Source organism: Coffea eugenioides, chromosome 6 (genome assembly GCF_003713205.1).
Source record: "Coffea eugenioides isolate CCC68of chromosome 6, Ceug_1.0, whole genome shotgun sequence".
NCBI lineage: Eukaryota > Viridiplantae > Streptophyta > Magnoliopsida > Gentianales > Rubiaceae > Coffea > Coffea eugenioides.
Window position 1 is genome coordinate 34,347,036 of NC_040040.1, and position 20,542 is coordinate 34,367,577.

A 20,542-nucleotide genomic window follows, 5' to 3' on the forward strand; every position below is an offset into this window, starting at 1 on the left:
AATCAAATTATAAACTAAAAAAAATAGATGAAATATCAAAAACCTTAACTAAGCTCGATGAAGACCGGCGCTAGTCTTGTTGCTGAACTTGGAGTCGAATGTCTTCTGGTCATCAGGATTTTTCAAAATCTGGCACCAGATATATCACTAGTCATGGCTCCAGACATCCTTGGATTCAACCATGTTTCTGGTTTATTTTGAGCACCTTAGTCCACTTGAATGAGTGTATAAAGTATTATTTTCTCAAGACCAATTCTTCAATATCCTTATGCAATCCGATTTGCTCTTGAACAACTTGAATCAACACCTATAGTGAATCTTTGAGTTTCTTAGCATGAACTCACATCACTAGACCAATTGAAACTAGGGTTGGCAATCGGGTCAGAAACAGGTTGACGGATCAGGTTGAGACTTAGGTACAACAGAAAACTTGTTGATCCGAACACGACTTGCCAACCTGTAACGGGTCAGGATACCTGATCTGAACCCGAAATTTTTAGGTTGGCATGTCACCCGAACGATCTGATATGATTTGAAACATAATTTCAATTTACTAATTTACTACTGTAGTTTCTAATAGAATCAATTTCGCACAAGACTAATTATATAATCAAATAATAAAAATCTCAAAAAAATAATCTCAAAAAAATTTGAAATAAATTAAAACATCATAAAAGTGTTTTATTCCAAACCAGATCTAAAGTAAATTAAGACACTATAAAAGTAGAAAATAATATAATATATCATTTTTCCAAATATAATAATTCCAATTTCACACAAGTTAAACAAATTCATTTAGAATTAAGTGGTTAATGCCTTTGAGAAAGAAAAGAATAACTTAGTTTAGTTATATAAAATATTTTTATATTTATTAAATTATTTTTAATTCATAAACGGATTATCTGATCAACCTGTGGGTGACCTGAATTCGACCTATTTTCTTTTTGGATTCATCAGTTCGACCCGATTCTGATCCGAATCCGCAAAACCTCAACCTAATCCCATTAATTTTGTGTTAGATTCGTGTCGTGTCGAAAATTATCACCCCTAATTGGAATACTAACTTGATCAACACTTAAACCCTGACTAACTTGGACATCCACTTCATTCTCTTGCCATATTGGCGGAGGACCAAATCCTAGTTGGCAAGGGGGGTTCTTTCTTAGTCTATATGATTAACAAAATAATAATGTTAGTGTAAATAGAGTAGGCACATGCTCTAAACTAATAAACTTATTACTAACATATATAAAAACCTAATAGGTCACACACATTAATAATTTCATTAGTTAGAGTAAAAGAAAATTCAAGTTGGGACTTGAAAGATAATTTTATAACTTATAGTTTCATTTATGAAACAAATTAAACTTGAGGGACTTATGGTACATATAAGATTAAGTCTTCTATGACATGGGTTGTATCAGAAGATAAAAATTTAATCTATTTGAAAATTAGTTTTTATATAGATTTAGATAACATATTTGCCTATAAATACCTTTGTAACTTAAATTAATAAGACTAATGAACACAAAATCAAATTGTGAGATTTTGAAAAAGATCTAAAGAGAAAAAAAGAAGAAGAAAAACTCTACCAGCCTTCTAAGAGAGAGAAATGGCTCTCTCTCCTCCTTTGTATTAGCCGAATCTTAGATTATCAAGAATTAGAAGTTCTTCATCTTCTTCAAAAACAATTTATGTGCTTAGATTTTGGTAGTATGTTAGAACTTTTTTAACTTAAACGACTTCTACCTAAGAGGGTTCTATCCAAGGAGTTATTGTGATTCACCATTAGAGGCTGGACGTTTAAACAATTTCAAGTGGATTGCTAAGAACTTTACACACATTCTTGCTTCAGTGTTTAAGGAGATTCGCTATAAGTTTAGAGATAATTTTCTTAAACTAACACTTTGGTGTATAGAATTAATCAAAGAACGAGTTATTAAAGGAAAAAATTTTAAATTTTCACTATGCTTACCTATGTGATTCTTTAGGGTGATTGTCTAAACAAAAGAGAAATTTGATAAACGTAGATAATCAATTAATCTTTTCTATGAGATCGGCACTTGTATCCTCCCTATACTCATGTACGATCTTTACACTTGTAGTAATGGAAGTTTGAGTTTAATTAAAACTTCACATCACTTTGCTCATGTCAAGTTTCATAATGTAAGTCTGCATAGTCTGCATATTTTTTCTGAAGATAGTGATTCAATTCAATAGCAACAAGCAAATTTTCGGTTATTAAATGACCCAAAATAAATGTTGATTGGCTTTGAGAAATAATAAATTGAAGAACTTCACACAAATTATTAGTTAGAATTTTAGACGCTAATTTATAGGAGACAGTACACAAGCTAATTGGAAGGAATTAGGTTTTGCTTTAAGCTGAATTACACTAAGGAATGAGCACAGTATATGGGTAAGATTATAATCAATATGCAAATGAACAAAACCTTTGGCAACCTCTCAATTTTAAAAGGAAGGGACTTTCTATCTTTGCTGCTACTGTTATTTTCTTAAGTACAACCCATTTAAAGTCTATTGAATTCATTCAAAGCACTCTTGAAGAGTTCCGTCTTAGATCCAACCTCTTGATTGATTTGGATAAATCTCGCATCCTGTTCTTTCCAAATACTTCCTTTGAAACCATGCTTTCCTTCTCCAATTGCCTGTCAATCCAACCTATAGATGATTCAAGTACTTGCTTGGGGAATCCCGTCTCTATTAAGAAATCCTCTGTGTAGGATCATGACTTCATTATAGAGAAAGTCAAGAACAAGTTTAAGAGGTGGCAAGTTAAGCTAGTCTTTTTTTGTTGTCAGAAAGACAATCATCCAACAATCGAATTGTTGCAATTCCCTTCCATTAAGCCCATTGTCTTCCTTTCCCCAAAGAAATTTGCAATGAGATTGGCAAAGAACAAAAATATTTTCTTCGGAGCTTTATAGAAGATAAAATAAATTCTTCTTGTCAATTGGGAAAGAGTCAATAATCCTAATAGGCTTGGAGGACTCAGACTCAAGTAATCTATTCTTAATAAGGCTGCTATGGTTAAAATGTATTAAAATATCATCCCAAAAAGGTGACAAACTTTGGGTGAAAGTCTTAGAGCAACTTATAGATGAAAATCTCTCTAACAAAAACATGTACTCTTGTACTTTCCCAAGGTTTAGACTTTGTTAATAAAAAATACCTTCAAGAGGACATACAATGAAAACTATAGATAGAGTGTAAGAAATGGTCTCACCATCAAACCTTGGCTTGACAAATAGTTATCTTGTGGTACTTGAGGGGTCTTATTCAAGGACCTCTTAATAAAGGTGACAAAGAGGTCCTTGTTGAGAATCTCTTTGGTCTAAACTGTATTGGTGCCTAGATAAATTCTCATTCATTTTATCTTCTCATATGGGTTTGAAGATTCAAACCATTTCTAAACAAGTTCTTTGTCTCATTCATGACATTCTCATATGCAGTCACTATAGTGATAGCATATTCACTTATAAATATGCATATGAAGTGGGGGCAGCACTTACTCGTTAGAAACTCTATTACTGATCCTTCGCCTCAATATTTCTTCCCCTGGATTAGGAGCCTCAAAGCTCTCAATAAAATGAAGTACTTTATTTTTGCAATTTATCTTGATAGACTGCTGACAAATGCTTATCTTACTAAATCTTAAATCTTAAATGATAACCACTGCTTCAGATGTGGCTAGTTCATTGAGGATTTTAATCATGCCTTTAGATCCTATAATGAAGCCTCAATTTTTTGGAATCATATTGGTCTGGCTAATGTTTTTAAATAGTTACTAGATACTCTATTTCAAACTTGGCTAAAAAAAGGTGATAGCTCTACTATAACATTTCCATTCAACATCATCCCATGAAGAATGATTTTTATCTTTGGTTGCTAGCATATTTGAAATTTCAAAAATAGGCCCATTTTCAAATCCACTAATCTTTGTGAGGATCTAGTCAAAATCTTCCTCTAATCATTTGATGAATTCTATTTATTATGTCCTTCAAAACCTACATAAGTTTGAAAGATGAGAAGCTCATCCATTAGACCTGGTATTCTCCTCCAAATTGGTTTAAACTCAATACTGTTGGTTCAATTTAGGTAATCTCGGTATTGTTGGGGTTGGGATATTATTAGGGACAATTTGGGTTACTAACCTTTTTTATTTCTATAAGAACTTGGTCTTGACTACTAGTTTCTTGGTAGAATTTTGTGCCTTTTGGGATTGTATAATGTTTGGAAGACAATCGAACATTTTTTTTTCTCGAAATTGAATTGGACTCAATTGTAATCCTACTTCTCTATTAAAAGTCTACTTTTGATTCTCATGAACTTACTTCTATTTTATTTAATTTTAGGGAGCTGTTAGGAATTCCACCAGGTATCTTTGAAATGTTATTTATAGAGGAAAATAGAATAGTAGATGGACTAGCTAGAAAGGGAGGAACTAATGATTGTGCTTTTGTTATTTTTAATTCTTGTCCCTCTTTTGCTTAAGTTTTATTTTGAATGAGTTAAGGAGTAGCTCTCCCTAGGATGACTACAAATGCTTAAACATTGTCTTTTATTGATTTATGCACATATTTTCTATAAAAAAATAATACACAAAAAATATATTGATTCATGATCTTAAAAAAAAAGGAAAATGTACCAATCTAATACCATTACTATGAAACAAAATAAACATTGAAGAAGATTTTGCTATGGTTTCTCATAACTTGATTTACTTAACCACATTGCTATAAGTAAGGACCATTGCAGTGTCAACACAACTCATAAAACAATTACTTTTTCTTTGTTCTTTTGAAATTCTATTAGAAGCTTTTTGTTTTTCGCTTTGTGAGGCTTTTCATTTTATTCCTACAACCTGCTCTTCTTCTAATTAATCTAGAAACTAGTGTTAAGGGCACACCAAATATGTGTGCAGTTTAGAAATAATTATTAATTTTTATGAATATATTAATTTTATTTTTACAACATTAAATTTTATATAAATTTTTCATGAAAAAATTGCAATTTATTAGTAATTTTTTCTTTAATACAATTATAGTTGATTTGGTAGTGACAATATTTAAGGGAGTTATGGGCCATCATATTAGCAAATGTGATTAGGTGATTAGGGCGAAAATTAAATTTTTAATGACAAAATTGGAATTTTCAAAAATGACATAAAATGTTTACCCCAACTACCTCATCTTTCCCTTTATTATTAGTATACAATTTATAAAGTCAGAGAGGTGGCAGTTGGTGTGAACAATTTTGGTCATCTTTTGAACTCCCAACTTCACCCTTACAAATAATTAATTTTTAAACTTATCGCCTAATCACATTTTGCTTTTATAACTATTCATAACTACTGTAATCTAATTAGCAAATTACTATAACATGAAAAACTTTATATTAATTTGATTTATGTAAAAAACAAAAATTTCATGTAAAGTTAATTTATTTTAATTATTTCTAAATTATACACACATTGGGTATGCCACCCGTAACACTAGTATAAATAATTGTAGTTGCCCTCCTACAAATAGGTGGATAATACTATAGGTAAGAGAGTTTATTGCCAAAATAACTCTTCTTCTAAAACATATACCCAAAGTAACCTAATTTTAAAATTTATTACCTTTGTAATTTTTCTTTCACCACATAGGTTGCATGTGTGAAGGATAGAGATAAAGGCACACTCCATCTCTCTTTCCCATCTAATATCTTCCCCGATTCTCTCTCTGAACCTTCCTGCAATTTTTTCCTTTCATTATTTTTGAGAAGTCAATATTTATATTAACAGCATCTAAAACTTCATTATCATTCTTGATATTGTATCCGTAGATGAAAATATTATTTTCAATTTGATAATCTCAAGGTGAACAAAGATTATTCTCTTGTCTTTGCTATTGTGCAGCTTTTGAAACATTCCTATGACCTTCAAAAAATTTTGAATACTAATAGTTTTAACCAATGATTTCTCACACCAAGAGGAAAACTACGTAACAATATAAATTCATGCTCAATATGTTTGATTTCCACCATATATATGAGTATGTTTATTTGTAGTGCCTCTCTATCACATGATCAAATAATATCTTACACTTGAAGTATTTTTGCACATTTATTCAACATCAATTGGTGGCTTGTGTTACTTTTGAGCAACTTTAGCATTGTCTTAATTGCATTAGTAGATTTCTTTTGCACTACATGAAATTTACTAGTCTCAATTTTGATTTAATCTACTAGCAGTTCTTGTATTCGGTGGTATTATAAATAACATGTAAAAGGTGACCTTGCTAATTATTGACAATGCAGGAAAATATTCATTTAGAACTAGAGAAGGAAAATAAATAATGGTCTATGTTTTGCATTCTAATGTTCCAAACTTTGTGGAGCTAATTTGGTTGTCTTTTTACTTTTAGTTAAGTATGAAGCCTCCTTGGGTTTGTACAATTGCCATAATTTTTTCCTTGTGATGTTATCATATCTCTAGACTCTAAGCTTGCAATTTAAGCATAATGCATCCAAAAACACTTTTTGGATTTTAGTTTTCTATTATTTTACTTCTAACTTGTGACATTTTATTTTCCTCATTCCCTATATGTGATTTGCAGTGATCAAATAGAGCTTACCCATTCTAGAGATAGGATCAATGAAGTGCTGAAGTGCCTAAGCATAGGATCAGTGGATTGCCTAATGACATTATTGTATTCATTCACTGTTTGCTAACACTTAAGGAAGCTTCAAGAGTGTTGGTTCAAAATTTCAAAATTGCTTGCAATTGGCAATGATTATGGGACACATTTTTCGATTGCAAATTTATTGTAATTATACTATGATAGTTTTTTAATTCAGAATATCTTGTTTTTTTAGTTCTTTGCATAAGATATGGATGTTGAGAACTTTATTGCATTTTTAAAGTTTAATAAAAAGTTTATTTTTGTCATTTTTCCCTTTACAGCATGACTTTTTCTAGTAGTAAGATGCCATTGGCCTTTTATACTACTTGATTACTTATATTTAATCTTGTAGTTTTCAGTTTGCAATTGAAAGTTTGAAAAATTCAGTTTGATTACTTATTGTAAAAGTTCTTTTCAAGGAATAGGAAGTATAACATAAACAAATATGATAACCTTGCTGATCTATTGGAAATGTTTAGGTTGCAATTCCCAAAATGCAGGTTCTCTTCAGCTTCTTGTCTATATTTTTATTTGGAGATTTCTAGTTGGTCTACACCAGTAAAGCATAGGCTTGTAAGGTGGCTTCGGCCTCCCCATAATGTTCTCAAACTCAATACAGATGACTGCTCTAAGGGCAATCTAGGTGTTAGTAGTGGAGGAGAGGGGGTACTGAGAGATGAGTAGGGCAAGTCGCTTCTGGCTTTCTCTTGTCATTTTGGATTGGCTACTATTATGCAGGCCGAAGCTCGAGCTCTTCTTTTTGGAGTGGATTTGTGCCTGTAGAGAGGCTTTGGTTGCTTCGAAATTGAACTGGAGTCGTTAATTCTGGTACAAATTTTAAATGGGAAATCTGGTTGGCCATGGAGTATTTACAATGAGGTGCAGCAGCTATTTGCTTTTTCAGCTCATTTTCCACAGATTAGTCCTTGTTTTCGTCAGGTGAACCAAGTTGCCGATGTTTTAGTGAATGTAAGGTGTTCTCATATTCGAGAAGATATTTATTTTGCAATCTCATGTTTACCACGCTAGCTAGAGAAGCCATGTGTCTAGATAAGTTAGGCATTGCGTCTATTATGAAAATTCCGCATAAGTATGTATGGGAGTAGTATTCTATTTCCTATTGTTGCATCATAAGTTGGATTCACGCTCATTTTCTTGGTGATTTATTGTGACGCCCCCACTTCTCCCTAAGGCGAACCAAAGGGTATCCGCGGGACGCCTGCCCAGCTCTTGCCAGGACTCGAGACAAATCCAATTCAAACCTAGTCTAATACTAACAATGAAAATCGAAATAAAGGTGCGAAATCATTTCCATACGTAAATATCCAGTCTAACATCACAATTCCATATTTACAATCACTTTCCCCAAAACATATAACATCCAAAAGTGTCTAGTCGATTACAATTAAAACACTAATACAAAAGTGCCTCAAGTCGGCATTTGCTTAATTCCTTCCAATCGGGTTCTTGTTAAGGAAAACAAACTAATGGGATGAGCCAATACTCAGTGAGGCCAAGAAACACACATACAAACACGTAATCCAAGTAGCCACAATTTATCTAATAAATAAAGCTATCAACTTCGAATAATTCACATTTCGAATAGAAAAATTGAACAGAAACAATTCAAGGATACTGTAGCTCTTAGGAGCTAAATTCCACGTAGTCGAATCAAAGTCTTGATCATGTCTCATGTTGGCACTCCGTCAACCACACAAGTATCAAATCCGTAGATACACCACTTTTCTTCAAATCCCGCCACCGTTACATCCCCTTACCGGGCCCGCTCATCAAAATTTTGATAATACTCGAGTATATCATGGCAATACTGCGAGTAATGCCGAGCAAGATCTCTCCAATAGATCAGGCTCTACGAATATCTCATGGTTTGCTAAGCTTATCGACCAAGCCCATGCTGGCTCGATTCGCAAAGTTAGCCAACGAGTTTGGGCCTCCCCCGAATACGAATATGAATATAAGTCGATGAGCAACGCTCAAATCAACAATTCCAAATAGGAATCACAAATACGAATCACATCCACATTACTATGTACAAGTCGAATATGAATTCACATAGCAAAATACAAATATAATTTCGTTCGAAAGAGAACGAGTACGGTAAAGTACACACTCGTCTCAAAATTTCAAATTCGCATAACGGATAAGAAACAGTTAACCATTTAGAAATAAATACATGCACTTGACACTCACAATGATTCAAGTAGCAAGTTCAAATGATGGTTTAGGCGTCTCCCGCGAGATCCTCTGGAAGGTCCTCTTGAGCGCCTGAGCATTTAATAATAAACTATCACTTATAAACCTCAATTAATAAGGAAGATTGCACTCTTGTAAAATCTAAGAAATTTTCACGAAAATGAGCCTTAATTATTCGTAAATCGAGACTCAAAAGTGTGGTTTTAACACATAAACAAAATCTAATTTACATCCTTAAAATCGAGTGTAAAACGATCAAGTGACATTAAAAGGGAAAAGAGAGTTTGAACAACTCCATTTCCTTTCAGTTTTGAAATTTTTGGATTTGTAACACTTATTTTTAAAAATCGTATCTCACTCTCTACAAGTCCAAAATTGAAAAACTTGATACCGTTGGAAACCTCTTAGAAAGTACTAAAAGTCCTTAGAAGACAATTTTCCATGATTCGAAATGGAAGGTATCCAAAAATTAGCTCAAAGTTGCTGTTCTGGGGCATTGAAGACAGGTTTAGGTTGGTTTTTGGCCAACTTTGAAAATTCGGCAAAATTCACTTGATCCGAACTAACCTCTGAAATTTGGAAATTTATTAGAGTTGCGATCCAAGTTTAAAACAAAACAAACGAAACAAGATTTGGAGTTTTGAGCACCAAGATACGGTAGCTCAAAGTTACTAAAATTTCCTTGTTAATCAAGGGTTTTCCAACTCAAATCATGAACTTTGGAAGTTTAGTTGAGCAACGAAACGGACTCGGAATGATACCAAACTTAGCATGAATATACTACCATATAAGGTCCACTTCCTTGCCAAATTTCATAGAAAAATATGTACGGAAAATCAGTTAACGAGACCGTTGAAATCACAAGAAGTTCTAAGGCTAAGCTGCCTTTGAACTTTCGTTTTGCCGTTTTCAAACATTCGGCCAAGAAACATCTCAAATATGGTCCATTCCAGTAGATAATGTCTAAAATATGCCCAAGGTACATTTGATAGGTGATTTACACCAAGAAGTTTCGGATAACAAGTCCCAAAGCATCGTTAGTTTCAAATCTGTCCAAATGCATGGTTTTCCTTCACAAAACCAGTTTCGAATTTTGATCATAAATCACTCAATTCAACTCAGAATTGAGCGTGGTTGGTGGCGTTGGAAAATAGATTCATAAGGATACATTTTCTCAGAAGAAACTATTATCAAAATCTGTTCATAACCAGCTCATACGTGAGCATAAAATTGCAATTCATAATCTGCCTCCCAATGACAAACAAAACAGGACAGCAATTTTCAAACGAATGGTTTGGCTCACTCGAGTGGAACAAGAATGTGCATTTTATACCAAATGAAAGCTGGGAATGTCTAGTTTCCAGTGCCACAAACGGCACTTGATTCCGACATTGGAGCGATGAGTTATAGCCGAAACAAAGTTACTGCCTGGGCAGTGACGGGAATCATTTTCCAGTTTTCTAAACTTTGGAAATCACTTTCTTTTAACCAACCAATTCATGTTATTTTTTCATGAAAATTTTTACACAATCAATATAACATGTAAACAACATAAACAAGCCATTAGATCCTCAAAATTTCGCACCAAAGTGCTCGAACAAGACAGGGGCAAAACGGTCACTTTTGGTCAATGCACCATCCTTGAGTTTCTATCAATAACCCAACATTAATCCACTAGTTTAAGCACTAAATAAACATTATTACCATCAAAACACCACAAATCAGTCCATATATCCAAGGTGGGAGTTCATAGAACCCACACAACCAATTTTCCATCACAAACAAGCTACCCATAAACATGCAAGGGCTTAAAGGTGCATCACTACTTCCATGAAGCAAGATTTGGAGAGTTGATCGGGCTCACCTTCTTAGATGCACAAGGACAGAATTTTCGGTCCTCTCCTTGGCTAAGAAAATCGTGAAAGCAGCCCCTCTTTCTTAGCTAGATACAAACTCCAAGGGTTAAGCTATGTGTAGTTCAATTTTGGTGTGATTTGGTGATGTTTTTGTGCAAGAAATAAAGAGGAAAAATTTGGAAGTTTGGAGCTCTCTTTTCTCTTTGTGTTGCTCGGCTGATGAGAGAGGGAAGAGAGGGCAAAAAAAAATCTGATGGACTAGCTCCTTAAAAGTAACTTAAAGGTTAAGTGTTTGGTGCACCAAAGTCAACCGCAATAGTGCGCGTATGCGCGCGTTTTGTGTTCGATCCCTCTTAAGTTTGTTGCACTAGTGCACTAAACCTCTAATGCACTTACATTCATATTAATATTATTCACTCTTAATAGTTCCAAAATAATGGTCTAAAGGCCCTCAATTAAATGCGCACGCGAAAACGCGTACTTCCGATTTATACGTGATAGAGTGAAATTTCTAAGAAATTCTTATAACGATAATATTACTAACTAATAATTGAGCACTTAAACATAAAAATACCTATTTTGAGACTAATGTACAAGTTTCTAATTTTTCAAACTTATTGCATTCTCGAATCAATTATTTACTCCATTCGCGTATTCGCTATTTTCACTTAACGAGCTTTCAGAAATTAAATTTTGAAACGAGTAACTTTAAAAATATAACTAAGCTGTAGATCCATATAATTAGGTCTAAAAAGGTTAGAAAATAATATTCGGGGCAATTGGCCAAATAAATAATTAAATGAGCTCGAAATAAGAATTTAATATAAGAAAATTTACGAGTCCTCACATCCTCTCCCCCTTAAGAGAATTTCGTCCTCGAAATTCACACTTAAGATAACATCATACCTCTTCATAGTCGCGCCTATCAGATCAATCAGTAACTTACAATCGCTAACCCTTATCTCACAATTTCTATTCGCCTAAATTGTAGTTAAACTTTGATTCTATCTTATGAACATAAGATTTTGTAAAAGTGTGAATTGTACTAGGGTTACTTAGAACCTCAGATAGACAATGAAAAGTAAGAATCATACCTTCAACGACCGTAGCAGAGTTGTAAACTTGTTGATAGCCTAATGCATAAACTCTAACTGGTGCTTTAGATCGACTTCCTCAAGCATTAGACTGCTTAGCAGCAGACTTTTCAGGCCTTTAGGTACTACCTCCTTCTTTTGGTACGGTTGGACATTTTGATATTTGGCGCTTGGTACTACTACAATACAAGCATCTCCCTTGTTTTCTAAAACAATCACTCTCCGTATGGTTGAACTTGCCACAATAACCACAAACAACTTGGGGAGCCACAGATTGACCACTTAGAGGTGTCCCTCTCGATTGACCTCGTTCATTGTGGCCTCCTCTTGGTTGAGTCCCTTTTGGTGTGCTAGATATCTCCATTCCATCCATTTCTTTTCCTTTTTTAAAAGGTGGGGCACTCTTATCTGCCTGTCCAGAAGGGTTACTAAAAGTGCCCCTTTTCTTAGCGTGAAAGTCTCTAACTTGCAGCCTTGCACTCTCGACTCTCTGCGTTTTTTCTAAGACTTCAGTGAACGTTGAAATTTGGACTGCTGCTAATCCCTCCTGAATCTCTACATTAAGTCCTTGTACAAAGCGCCTTATCCTCCTTCGTTCATTAGTCACCAATTCTGGAGCATATTTAGAAAATTTGGTAAATTTCCCTTCATATTCGGCTACACTAGAAGTTCTGTGACGCCCCGAAAGAATGAGTGTGAGAACCCGAAACTTTTTATATATTTTTGAGACATTATTTTATTTCCTTGTCTATAATTTTATGCCTTTCTTCAATATATTAATTTCCTATACATTTTTATAAAGGAATATAATTTTCAAATCATTTCCTTGATACGAGTTAGTCCACGTTAAGTTTGAAGTGTATTGTGGACGTGGGACCCGCTAGTGCGGTAAATGCATTATATTTTTAACAACTTGTTGGAGGTTTGTATTAAGTGATATTATTTTACAAGGTTCTAAGAGATAATTAGAAGTTACCTATATGGATTAGTATTAGAGAGACAAAGAGATAAGCTTTAAGCTAAAAGGTGACAAGTGTCACCATTCAATTCACCCTTGGACTTTTGACCAAGATATTTTTACCATCTTAAAGCTAATTTTGGCCATTTTATTTCTTCATTTGAAGCTCTCTTGGCCGAACTCCTTAGGGAGAGAAAAGAAAGAAACCTCCAACTTCTTTCTTCAATTTCTTGCCTTGATCTCACAAACCAACCGCTAAAACTTTGATTTGCTCCATAAAAATCTTTCTCTTTGTAGGATTAAGGTGAGTGGTGAAGTGGTTTGAGAAGAAAAGGTGCTAAGTTGCTTGTTGTCTTAAGGTTACAAGGTGAGTTGTTAAGAATCTTTCCCTTTAGCTTTGCTAATGTTCAATTGGTGGCTTTAGTGGTTTAATATGATGACATATGGTGTGATTATGGTTTGTTTATGGTTGGAAGTGAAGGTTTGATGAATTTTGATTTATTCTTGTTATTTTTCTGTTTTGTATGAGGATCATGGTTTGATCATGGTATGATGGCTGGTAATGGTGTAAAATGAAGCTTGTATATGTTAGTTGAAGTTGGTTGCGGAAAATTTCTGGTTTGATACGAAATTCCAGGTTTAGGGTTTGCTTTTGCCCTGTTCTGACCGGATTTATTTGAGCATGTTAGAGGCCGAATCAGGCTCAGGTTAAAACATGAAAGTTGTAGAAAATGGTGTTAACTAGCTGTCTGTAAAATTTCAACTCGATCTGAGTACTGTATCCTGTGAAATTACCGAAATACCCTTGACTGCCCATGTGCCCTGTTTTGCGCCCAGATTTCTGTTTTCGTGGAGTTTTCCATTTTTGACCATGAAATTCCATGATTTGGCTTTGGAGGTCTTCATAAGAAATGTAGGTTTATGTCTTGGTTTTGAAACGCCATAAGATTCGTTTCAATCCGATAAGTGTAGCTTCAGTTATGGATATTGTACTGAAAGGTGTATTTGATAGTTTATGATGTGTATGTGGTTAATTTGAGATGAATTGGTGTTGCTTGTAGGTTGGAAATGAAGCATTTATGGGGAAATGCTGTCCGAACTTATAGAGTGTATGATTGCTTTGAGTTTGTGATTTAGGGCTTGGATTCGGACAAGGTAAGGATATATGATGGATGGTTCCTGAGCCGTGGAGGTGAGTGATCCCAAACTGTTTCCAAAGCTACTTATGAAATGTTTCTTGCATTATTTACTCGATTGCATATCATGTGTGTTTGCATGTGAGTAATCAGGGTTTCTGTGTAACTCCATGCTAATATGAGTTTACTATGAAAAATGGGCACTTAGGCGAGAGTGTACTTTATCGCACTCGACCTAAACCCCATTAGTTGCTATTGATACCTGTGAAATATAATTTTGTGATTTGTTATGGAGCATTTATTGCTTGTAAAACATTTGCGGAGCAATTATTGCTTGTGACGCAATTTGAGAGCATTTATTGCTTGACCTAGAGCATTTATTGCTTGAACCAGAGCATTTATTGCTTGAACTACAATTTTAGAGCATTTATTGCTTGAAAAATATTTTAGAGCATTTATTGCTCGTGACTTGAGCTGAAACTCATGGTCTCTCTATGTGGGATCCTTTAAGAGAAACGAGTTGTGTGGTTCAGGATCTTAAGGGTCAACCAGTGATCAAACTCGACAAATGAGTTGGCTTTGGAGCCACCCGTATCCTTACCATGTGGTGTTACTTTTCGGCTTTTGCTTTGCTCTCACTGTACAAATGTTGGCATGTAAAAAAAAAAATACGTACATTTGATCTTGGAATCATGACATCATCGAAATGCATTATTGTGAAATATATTTGATTACTGATTTTATTGGTTACTCACTGAGCTTCTAGCTCACCCCAAAAATATTTTATTCCCCTCCACAGGGCTCGTGGCGAAGGAAGGCTTGTAGTACTTATTCACGTGATTGGATGGCATATATCTTGTACAGTTTGGATTTGGAATCATTTTAGGTATAGTTTGGGGAATTGTTTCCGCTTCGCTTATGACATGTAATTATTGAAGAATTTGATGTATATTTGAGATTTATATTGTAATTTATTTGAGAACTGTAGTGACTGACTGAGTCCCGGCGAGAGTTGGGCAGGCGGTCCGCTGAACCCTTTGGTTCACCTTAGGGGGAGGTGAGGCTATCACAAGTTCCTTGCCTCAATTTTATAAATTCATCTTCCCTTTTCTCTTGAATCAAAGGTGGAAGAAATTTTTCATTAAACTCTTTCGTGAAGTTTTCCCAAGTCCAAGGGGTCTGCGCTCTTTCCCATTTCCCCCTTATCAAGTCCCACCAGGCACGTGCCACTCCCTCAAATTAAAAAGCAGCAAAATTTACTCGTCTATTTTCAGTATAGTCTAAGACAGCGAATATATTAGTCATTCTCTCTAACCAGTTCTCAGCTGCCTCGGGGTCGGGCTCTCCAATGAACTTAGGTGGGGTAAATTTCAAGAACCTCTCCAAAGCCCAATCTTCTCCTCTATCCTGGCCCCCGGGCTGGTTAAGCGGTCCAAGACCTTGTCTATCAGCTAAACGTTCTAGGATATTAGTCATCCTATTGATGGCAGTAGCCACTTGATTACCCTCAATATTTTCTTATCCCTGGGTCGATCCAGCTGCCGATCCCTGGTCATCACCATGAGGTTGGGCCTGTCTAGTCCTTCGTCCATGACCTCGATCACAGTCTCGACCACTCTTTCGTCCGTCCATTATCCTAGGTGTGCCTAGTGCAAGGAATAAATCAATTACGAGGGAAAATTCTTAAAACAGGAACCAATCATGAAAACATCAAAAATAATAATAATTTACATTCATTAACACTTCAGGTTCATACAATTAGCAAGTCAGGGGGAAGATCAAAAAATATAGCACACAGGTGCCACAAAATACTTTTAGTCACAGAAAACCAAAGTGAAAGCAAATGCCTCAAAAGTAGGCCACACAGTCATGCAAAATACAATGGCTTCAGCACTTAGCATCACTCCCAACTAAGTCAATCCTGTGTAACACTAATAGGTCTGATCTTCTCGTTCATTTCCGACTCATATCAAGCACTAGGATCCTATTAAGTTACATAGGACCATCCATCAATCTTTCTCTACCTTCCTCTTTCAATTATTGTGCCACCTTAACCAAACGACTATTTCTTTTTCTGTAACTATTCACGTAAAATATCGATTCGTTCTTTTTCCCGCAAATGAAAATCTCAAGTCCTTAACATTGCCCTCAACTCTTAAGTACTCGAGTACAATAATCCGAAATAAGATAATTTACATTCCGAGCTTGCCAATCCCAAAAGTAAATCACCACATTTGAGATTCCTACCCAGCATACATATCAATCTTCCCCAAGTATCACGATAAAATATTTATACCTATCACATTCATGATTCACAGCTTACGCTCTAAAAGAGTACTTAAACCTTTACTCATTCATATGATAAGGACCATAACACCATTTAGCCCAAACTTACACCGCGCAAATATCACGCGAAGCGGCTCTGATTTTTTTATCCCTACAAGCAGTCACTTAACTTTAAAACCAGTCCCACAGTCCGGCATCCTAAACTTTTAAGCCTACGAAACACTACAAAGATCTGAAACCTAAGCTCTGATACCAACTGTGACGCCCCCACTTCTCCCTAAGGCGAACCAAAGGGTATCCGCGAGACGCCTGCCCAGCTCTCGCCAGGACTCGAGACAAATCCAATTCAAACCTAGTCTAATACTAACAATGAAAATCAAAATAAAGGTGCGAAGTCATTTCCATACATAAATATCCAGTCTTACATCACAATTCCAAATTTACAATAACTTTTCCCAAAATATATAACATCCAAAAGTATCCAGTCGTTTACAATTAAAACACTAATACAAAAGTGTCTCAAGTCGGCATTTGCTTAACTCCTTCCAATCGGGTTCCTGTTAAGGAAAACAAACTAATGGATGAGCCAATACTCAGTGAGGCCAAGAAACACACATGCAAACACGTAATCCAAGTAGCCACAATTTATCTAATAAATAAAGCTATCAATTTCGAATAATTCACATTTCGAATAGAAAAATTGAACAGAAACAATTCAAGGATATTGTAGCTCTCAGGAGCTAAATTCCACGTAGTTGAATCAAAGTCTTGATCACATCTCATGTTGACACTCTGTTAACCACATAAGTATCAAATCCGTAGATACACCACTTTTCTTCGAATTTTGTCATCGTTACACCCCCTTATCGGGCCCGCTCATCAAAATTTTGATAATACTCGAGTATATCATGGCAATACTGCGCGAGTAATGCCGAGCAAGATCTCTCCAATAGATCAGGCTCTACGAATATCTCATGGTTTATTAAGCTTATCGACCAAGCCCATGCTGGCTCGATTCGCAAAGTTAGCCAACGAGTTTGGGCCTCCCCCGAATACGAATACGAATATAAGTCGATGAGCAACGCTCAAATCAACAATTCCAAATAGGAATCACAAATACGAATCACATCCACATTATTATGTACAAGTCGAATATGAATTCACATAGCAAAATACGAATATAATTTCGTTCGAAAGAAAACGAGTGCGGTAAAGTACACACTCGTCTCAAAATTTCAAATTCGCATAACGGATAAGAAACAGTTAACCATTTAGCAATAAATACATGCACTTGACACTCACAATGATTCAAATAGCAAGTTCAAATGATGGTTTAGGCGTCTCCCGCGAGATCCTCTGGAAGGTCCTCTTGAGCGCCTGAGCATTTAATAATAAATTATCACTTATAAACCTCAATTAATAAGGAAGATTGCACTCTTGTAAAATCTAAGAAATTTTCACGAAAATGAGCCTTAATTATTCGTAAATCGAGACTCAAAAGTGTGGTTATAACACATAAACAAAATCTGATTTACATCCTTAAAATCGAGTGTAAAACGATCAAGTGACATTAAAAGGGAAAAGAGAGTTTGAACAACTCCATTTCCTTTCAGTTTCGAAATTTTTGGATTTGTAACACTTATTTTTAAAAATCGTATCTCACTCTCTACAAGTCCAAAATTGGAAAACTTGGTACCGTTGGAAACCTCTTAGAAAGTACTAAAAGTCCTTAGAAGACAATTTTCCATGATTCGAAATGGAAGGTATCCAAAAATTAGCTCAAAGTTGCTGTTCTGGGGCATTGAAGACAGGTTTAGGTTGGTTTTTGGCCAACTTTGAAAATTCGGCAAAATTCACTTGATCCGAACTAACCTCTGAAATTTGGAACTTTATTAGAGTTGTGATCCAAGTTTAAAACAAAACAAACGAAACAAGATTTGGAGTTTTGAGCACCAAGATACGGTAGCTCAAAGTTACTAAAATTTCCTTGTTAATCAAGGGTTTTCCAACTCAAATCATGAACTTTGGAAGTTTAGTTGAGCAACGAAACGGACTCGGAATGATACCAAACTTAGCATGAATATACTACCATATAAGGTCCACTTCCTTGCCAAATTTCATAGAAAAATATGTACGGAAAATCAGTTAACGAGACCGTTGAAATCACAAGAAGTTCTAAGGCTAAGCTGCCTTTGAACTTTCGTTTTGCCGTTTTCAAACATTCGGCCAAGAAACATCTCAAATATGGTCCATTCCAGTAGATAATGTCTAAAATATGCCCAAGGTACATTTGATAGGTGATTTACACCAAGAAGTTTCGGATAACAAGTCCCAAAGCATCGTTAGTTTCAAATCTGTCCAAATGCATGGTTTTCCTTCACAAAACCAGTTTCGAATTTTGATCATAAATCACTCAATTCAACTCAGAATTGAGCGTGGTTGGTGGCGTTGGAAAATAGATTCATAAGGATACATTTTCTCAGAAGAAACTATTATCAAAATCTGTTCATAACCAGCTCATACGTGAGCATAAAATTGCAATTCATAATCTGCCTCCCAATGACAAACAAAACAGGACAGCAATTTTCAAACGAATGGTTTGGCTCACTCGAGTGGAACAAGAATGTGCATTTTATACCAAATGAAAGCTGGGAATGTCTAGTTTCCAGTGCCACAAACGGCACTTGATTCCGACATTGGAGCGATGAGTTATAGCCGAAACAAAGTTACTGCCTGGGCAGTGACGGGAATCATTTTCCAGTTTTCTAAACTTTGGAAATCACTTTCTTTTAACCAACCAATTCATGTTATTTTTTCATGAAAATTTTTACACAATCAATATAACATGTAAACAACATAAACAAGCCATTAGATCCTCAAAATTTCGCACCAAAGTGCTCGAACAAGACAGGGGCAAAACGGTCACTTTTGGTCAATGCACCATCCTTGAGTTTCTATCAATAACCCAACATTAATCCACTAGTTTAAGCACTAAATAAACATTATTACCATCAAAACACCACAAATCAGTCCATATATCCAAGGTGGGAGTTCATAGAACCCACACAACCAATTTTCCATCACAAACAAGCTACCCATAAACATGCAAGGGCTTAAAGGTGCATCACTACTTCCATGAAGCAAGATTTGGAGAGTTGATCGGGCTCACCTTCTTAGATGCACAAGGACAGAATTTTCGGTCCTCTCCTTGGCTAAGAAAATCGTGAAAGCAGCCCCTCTTTCTTAGCTAGATACAAACTCCAAGGGTTAAGCTATGTGTAGTTCAATTTTGGTGTGATTTGGTGATGTTTTTGTGCAAGAAATAAAGAGGAAAAATTTGGAAGTTTGGAGCTCTCTTTTCTCTTTGTGTTGCTCGGCTGATGAGAGAGGGAAGAGAGGGCAAAAAAAAATCTGATGGACTAGCTCCTTAAAAGTAACTTAAAGGTTAAGTGTTTGGTGCACCAAAGTCAACCGCAATAGTGCGCGTATGCGCGCGTTTTGTGTTCGATCCCTCTTAAGTTTGTTGCACTAGTGCACTAAACCTCTAATGCACTTACATTCATATTAATATTATTCACTCTTAATAGTTCCAAAATAATGGTCTAAAGGCCCTCAATTAAATGTGCATGCGAAAACGCGTACTTCCGATTTATACGTGATAGAGTGAAATTTCTAAGAAATTCTTATAACGATAATATTACTAACTAATAATTGAGCACTTAAACATAAAAATACCTATTTTGAGACTAATGTACAAGTTTCTAATTTTTCAAACTTATTGTATTCTCGAATCAATTATTTACTCCATTCGCGTATTTACTATTTTCACTTAACGAGCCTTCAGAAATTAAATTTTGAAACGAGTCACTTTAAAATATAACTAAGCTATAGATCCATATAATTAGGTCTAAAAAGGTTAGAAAATAATATTCTGGGCAATTGGCCAAATAAATAATTAATTGAGCTCGAAATAAGAATTTAATATAAGAAAATTTACGAGTCCTTACATTTATAAAATAAAATAGGGGTTGGCTTCCCTTCCCGTGGATGGGATTAGCCAAAAAAAAAAAAAAATAGCCTTGAAGTTTTTGTAACTTTTTCTTGTTATTGCTTACAATTTTCTTTGCAATTTTTGTATTTTTCAAATTTATTTTTGGAAAAATATATGCAATAGGTTTGATACATGTTAAAAAAAATGCAGAGACCAATAATAGCAAGGTCAATAATGGTAGAATTCATTTTAAATAATTATAAGAAAATTATCAAAGTTATGCAATTTTCTTGTTCCTCTATAATAAAAAAGTTACAT